The sequence below is a fragment of the Dioscorea cayenensis genome, chromosome 20, assembly GCF_009730915.1.
Source record: "Dioscorea cayenensis subsp. rotundata cultivar TDr96_F1 chromosome 20, TDr96_F1_v2_PseudoChromosome.rev07_lg8_w22 25.fasta, whole genome shotgun sequence".
Taxonomy (NCBI): Eukaryota; Viridiplantae; Streptophyta; class Magnoliopsida; order Dioscoreales; family Dioscoreaceae; genus Dioscorea; species Dioscorea cayenensis.
Window position 1 is genome coordinate 13,386,243 of NC_052490.1, and position 6,000 is coordinate 13,392,242.

At 33.1% G+C, this 6,000-nt stretch overlaps 1 pseudogene; it reads left to right on the forward strand.

The window, feature by feature from the left end:
• Window positions 1–5,768, forward strand: part of LOC120251315 — a 43,018-nt pseudogene extending 37,250 nt beyond the window's left edge.
• The last annotated feature ends 232 nt before the right edge of the window (window positions 5,769–6,000 follow it).

A 6,000-nucleotide genomic window follows, 5' to 3' on the forward strand; every position in this document is an offset into this window, starting at 1 on the left:
GGTTTTGATTCAAAATGAGGATGCATTCCTAAAAGAAAACATATAATTAGGGTTTTGAGAAAAAAATAGCAAACATTCCCAAAAGAACATATTGGATTAGGGTTTTCATTCAGAAATAGTAGACATTCCAAAAAGAAAATATAGGATTAGTGTTTTAATTGAAAAATAGGAGACATTACTACAAAAAAACATAGGATTATAGTTTTAATTTGAAAATATTAGACAGTAAAAAAGAAACATAGGATTCTGTTTTTGACATAAAGATAGGAAACATTCCAAAAAGAAAATATAGGATTATGATTTTGGTTCAAACTGTAGGCATTCTGAAAATAAAACGTAGAATTATGTTTTTAATTGAAAATTTGAAGACATTACTATAAAAAAACATAGGATTAGGGTTTTAATTAAAAAATAGCATACATTCCCAAAACAAAACATAAGATTAAGGTTTTGCTAAAAAAAATATCAGACATTCCGAAAAGAAAATAAGGGATTAAGATTTTGATTAAAAAAATAGGAGACATTCAAAAAAGATAGGAGTCATTTGTAAAAGAAAACTTTGGATTACAGTTTCCGAATATCACCTAACAAGAAAAGAAAAAATAAGATTAGGGTTTTGATTCAAAAATATGAGAAATATGAAAAGAAAATATAGGTACTGATTCACAAAACAAAAGATAGGATTAGGGTTTTGATTCAAAAAATTGAGACATACCCAAAAGAAAACATAGGAATAGGGTTTTGATTCAAAATTGATGAATAGGAGACATTAAGAAAGGAAAACAAAGGACTCGGCTATTGATTGAAAAATAGAAGACACTCCAAAAAAATAAAATATATGATCATGGTTTTGGTTCAAATATAGTAGGCATTGTGAAAATAAAATGTAGGATTAGGGTTTTTATTGAAAAATAGGAGGCATTACGATAAGAAACAATAGTATTAGAGTTTTGATTCAAAATTATTAGACATTGCGAAAAGAAAATATAGGATTAGTGTTTTCAATCAAAAATAGAAGGCATTATACCAAAAAAAAAGATTAGTGTTCTGATTCAAAAATAAGAGCCATTATGAAAAGAAAACATAACATTACGGTTTTTATTTTCAAAAATAGTAGACATAAAGAAAAGAAAACATAGGATTCGGATTTTGAATGAAAGATAGGTGATGAGTGCAATTAATATAATGTTTTCTTACCCTCAATTCATGCTTTTGCTTGCTGTTTAGCACATTTTTATATACATTAGGCGCTATTCTGGGTATGTGTGTTAATGATGTAGTAATTGAGAAGCTTGAAGCAATTAGGAGTGAATCTGGTTACCAATTTAGTGAAAATTGAAGAAATTTCTAAGTGTTCAAGCTCAGAATCGGTAGAGCACAATCGTGCTCTATCGCCGTGAATAAACTAGCCTCTTGCCAATCAAGTGAAAAAGCTTGCAAGGGAGTGTCACCAGGGCGAACATGGTTGGAGCATGATCGTGTCACTCCCCCTGAAAATCTCAGGCTAGAGTTATTCTCAATGTAACAGGGGAAGCACACACTGGATGCTCCTAGCATGATTATGCTCAAGTGAAGCTTGATCCAAGCACGACTGCACTTCCTCCAACTAGAAATTCTAGGCAAACACTTGGCCAATTCACTCAAAACTATTTCATTAAAACATGATCTAAGCACAATCGTGCTTAGGTTGTATCGATCTCTATGACAGCCCATTTTAACTCCAGGTTCTAGTGTTTTCTCTCCTCTTTATTTGGGGATTTTACTCTCCACCAGGAGGACTTTGAAGAGGGCGAGGATCAGGCTTCACCACACCTTCTAAGTGGATCAAGGAAGAGTTAGAGGTGCAAAAGAAGTGGTGTTAACCATAAGGAGCTCGGTAACGAAGATTATCTTTAGGGGAATCATGCCTTCTTTCTCTAGTTCTTCATCTATGTTTTCCTTGATGTAACCATCAATGAGGGACTAACCGTCCATGGTGCCGTGGGATATGAACTATGTTATTTTGTATGCTTTGACTACTTGAATTTTAATGCTTACAGAGTTCATTTGGTTTCTTGTGTTTAATCTTGTATTTGCATAACTTATTGTTTTGATTTGCATAGCTGCTTAGGTAATCTAGATATCTTAAAAAACTTGGTGTATTTGAGAACCATAGATGCAACATTGCTTTGGAGCACACACTTGAACCATAGAATGTACTTGGTAAACTTTAGAATCAAGTCAGTATGCTATAACTCATAGGAATCATCCTGGGGCATTGCACTTTTGTTGTTGTTCATACAATCAAGTCTCCAAGATTGGAACTCATAATAAATATCAATTAATTAAAAGCATAATAAAGAGGTTCAATGAAACGAATATATCATAGGGTTCACAAATACCCAAGTACCCACTGGGGGTTTAGCTCTCCATGGAGCTAGATACAATCAATGAAATCGAATGTAAAAACAAATCATCCATAGAAAAACTCCCTCACTAGCCGTGGCGATGGTCTTGTGGAGAGTCCTCTACTCGTTGCAAGGGTCCCTTTGTCCGGCCTAGGATACACCTCGCCAGATCCGTGCCGACGAAAGCTCTCCCACTAACCTTCTTCCAAATGGCACGCAATGTCAGAGCCGTAGATCCTCTCTAAAGTCCTAGCCAATACCTCTTAAGACCCTAGCCACCGTGGACTCTCAAGTTAGGGAAAAAGATGGAGAAAAGAATACTGAAATCGGGACTGAAATTGGCTTTTAAACGGCTGGAATCAGGAATCCACACGCCCATGTTGGCGCCCCTGTGGATTTAAACAGTGCTGCTACAGTCCTTTGCTACAATGTTTTTCAATACTACCCATGCTACATTACCGCCCTGAAATACTCCTGAATCCATACATTCATCTAGGTAATGCAAACGGGCACACATTTACGTCGTGGATCGCCTTGCTTCTTCAATAACGGACATGCTGGTGGAGATCTTGTTCTATATGCACAAGTTGGAATGCTTGAATGTGATTGCCCTTGTGCCCCTCCAAATAGTTGTGCTAACTCAATTACGAGGAGGTTACCACACATTCCTACATCTAGAACCCGACCTATGTCTTCGTGTTTGAACCTTTAGCAAGATTTCCTCCAAAATTAGTGCATTACGACCCATGTCATATTTCTCTCATAATCGGCCTCAGAACCCTACCTGCATAAAAGTAACATAAATACACCCATATTAGCGTTAAAACCTAAGAAAATTAATGCTCAACACAAGGAAAGAACACTTCGCATTCTTATCGCATAAGCACTTATCACTTACATGCCTTGGCAACAGAATTTCCGTTGCTAATAAATTACTATGGATCTGTTGTGTCATTATTTGTAAGCCTTGGCAATAGAATCAACATCGGATCACTGACGGAATAAAACCTAAGAAGTTCAACTTGTTTTTATTACATTACTGACGGAATTGTAAAATATAGCAACATAATTTAGATTACTAGCAACGGAATAAGTCAGTTCCCCTTCCAAACTCAGATATATATATATATTATTTATTTGTAATTTATATATTATTCATTAATACATTTACACATTTTGATAATGTGTGATTATCCAATTTATACATATATATATATATATATATATAAATGAAAAGGCAATAAAAAAAAAAAACCTAAGTCTCAAATTGAGTTTGTTTTTCTACGTAATAATAAAAATCATAATAAATCTTAATTCTTTGGGGTTTTTTCTTTGTTTATAATGCGATGGAGAAATCTCAGTGCTGCTAATGTGATGTGATCGTTGTTGTTGTTGTTTTAATTATTTTTTAATAATTAAAAAACTTAAATTAAATAGTGTTATATAAATTTTAAAGAATTTAGCTATGAAGAAAACTCAACATGAATTTATTAATGTTAAGATATTAAATACATTATTGAGTTAAAAATTCTAAATAATTTATCTTCGAAAGAAAACTCAGAAGATATATCTTCAGTTTATCTTGAGTGAAATTTTCCAATAAAAAAATATATATATATATGTAAATTAAAAAATTTATTCAAAATAAAGGCATTTTCATGGCTCATGACTTACTTAATTACTTACACGTGGAATAATATGTTTTCATATAATAAGCACAATCGTAGGAATATATCAATTTTAAGTAAATTACGAATATCTTTTTGATTTGTAAATTATATTAAAATTCATTTCGGTCTTTCAAAACAAAAGCGAGCAGAACCTATCATAGTTAAGATTTGTTTTAATATTTATTCACAAAATTAATATACTAAAATATAATTTTTTTTAAAATCATTGGCCATTTCTTCGATAAAGAGAAACCTCATCACATCATACGCTAATCTTTATAAAAAACCATAAACATAGTCATTGAAAAAAAGACAATATCAGCTCCATGAAAATAAAAATTCAATAAACACCCTAAAAAAGAACCGACCAAAATACTTAAAAGCTAATCAAATAATAATTATAAAGCAAGCAAATAATAAGCCAACAACAATGGCCCATCGTCCAATCCTAATCCAACCATTCATAGAGCTTCATCATGCCACTAGTTTTATACACCCCACCTAATTCCCATTCATAATAAACAAACAATAAAACACGGTCACTGAAAACATGGGACGAAAAAAATAATCCCTCACCTTTTGTTTGCCACAATCCACCAACCAGTCCTTTTCACACAGACAGCCCCCAACCCTAATCCCTAATCGTAGCGCGATAGTCACTCCTTTCGTGCGGTAGACCATCCAAAACCTATCTCTTCATGGTGGATTCTGCTAGCCATTGCTCGTGCTTTACCTTGATGCCGATCGACCCTAATCCTCCCAAACACTTGGATTTCCGTGACCTCGAAGAGTGTCGAGCTAAAGAACAAGGTGAAAAATGCAGAGATATCTTGTTGTTCTCTAATTTCCCTACTTTATTTATGGTGTTGCTGCTAATTGACCTTCAATTTAGGGATATAGGGTTCATTTGTTTCTTTTTTTTCCTTTTTGATTTTTGTGATTTCTTTTTAGGTCTCACAGCTAATTTGGAATTTGGCACTGGATTTTGAGTCTAAAGCTATTCTTGATCGGGAGTTTATTAAGGTATATATATCTTTAATTTATTATATAATGTTGAATGTGTTTGTTTCCTATGAAAATAAAAAACATCCAAAGATTTTGGAAGTGTTTTAAGCAATTTTGTTTTTTGCTTGTTGGCGTCTTGCAGTAGTTTGACCTGTTGAAGAGAGATACTTAGAGAGAAGCTAATGGACGTGAACAATGGCTGCTTCCTCTACCTTTGCTTCCGCAAGCGTAGCTGCTATTCGTTGCCCACCGTGAGTCATCTAATTCCTTGTTTTCCCTAATTATTAAATTGTAGTTTGTTCGTTCTTTTTTTTAACTTTTTGTTTTGAATGAAAAAAGTGAGTCGAAGAAATATTTATTTTGCATGATTTATAGGTTGTGATACTGAGATCAGCCGGTGAATTAATGCAAAGTATATATATATATATATATGTATGCATGATTTTGAGGTGCTTGAGTTTGAGGGCGAGTTTGGTTTATTCGTTTGGTGATTGATGTTCTATTTGTGGTTGAATATTTGGATTTAGAGCATATATATGTTTTACTATATATGTAGATATATGTATGTGCCTAAAGATAAAGAATGAATCATATAATATGAATTTTGTATGTTTTTCTATTTGAATAGATGCCTCATGCCAAGTTGATTAAGAAGCCAGGATTGGGACTTGTTACCATATTGAGGGCTGGTTTAATTGACCCATGATTATTTAATGTGGCTCCACCACCTTGTCTCTTCTGTTGTGATTCCTTTATATTCATAGTAATAAAAACAAAAAAATCATGGAACATAGATTAATTTTATGTTTATAAGAAAATTAAAACATTAAGGATGACATAAAAAATAAAGTTAGGACTTGACAATGGATTGCTCTCTCTCTCTCTCTTCCAATTGAATTTGGACAAGTTTTTCAAATTCTAGAACATGTGTGTATGTA